The following is a 924-nucleotide window of genomic DNA, read 5'->3' on the forward strand; positions in this document are numbered from 1 at the left end:
TTGAAGGTGGATGTCCTCATCCTGCCCTGGCCCCAGCTGTGTTTTTGCAGAGCATAACCAAGGGTACACAATATAGAGTGAATTTGCCACCCACCCACTCTTTGCTCCCAGCTGAGGCAATCCCCTGGGTTTACTTTGGCACAGTCCCCGTATGTGTGATTAGCATCCACTCTCCTAGTGCACAGTCCAATGTAACAGGAACACACACTAGCCTTTAACCTAGCACTGACATTCAGATAATCTGCAGGTTTAAAGCACTGTATGTCACTGATCTGGGAGCATATTTGATTCTCCGAAATCAACTGGTTTTGAGTTCAAGCCTAAACTAGTGGGACAAAAAACAATCAGAGTTCTGTCTGATTTCAGAAACACTCCCCATGGCTCTGCATCTCTGAATGGTCATCAAGTTGGCTGCCTCTGAAGTTAAATGGGAACAGATAGACAACAAAAAGATAACAACATGCTAAAGTTCTTCCCTCCTTCCAGGGAGGAGTGGGGGCGGAGCTGTGTATGGAGCCCTGGGCTGGAGGCTGCAGGGCAGCAGTGAAATTTCAGTAAGAAGTAAATAATACATAAAAAAGAAGTTCTACAGAAGAACTGAACAAAATCCACTGACATCACAAAGAATGAATTTGCCCCAGGATGTTTCTGATGAGATCCCGGTAAAGACACCTTTATAAAAATTGGACCCCTGTACCAAATATAGTAACTGAGCACTCCTCAGCTGCACTGCGTAAGAAGGCAGAGCAAGACATCTCCCAGAGAAATATCAACAAGCCTTACAAAGCCTCGAGGCAAGTGCCTTTGGTGTGTAGGCAATAAACACTGTCTCCACCCCTGCCACCCGCCCACATCCCAGCCCCAGCCATGCGCAGCATGATTTCCACTTTCTTGGTTTCGAAGCCAAAAGAGAGACGGACACCC

The sequence above is a fragment of the Calonectris borealis genome, chromosome 1 (genome assembly GCF_964195595.1).
Source record: "Calonectris borealis chromosome 1, bCalBor7.hap1.2, whole genome shotgun sequence".
Taxonomy (NCBI): Eukaryota; Metazoa; Chordata; class Aves; order Procellariiformes; family Procellariidae; genus Calonectris; species Calonectris borealis.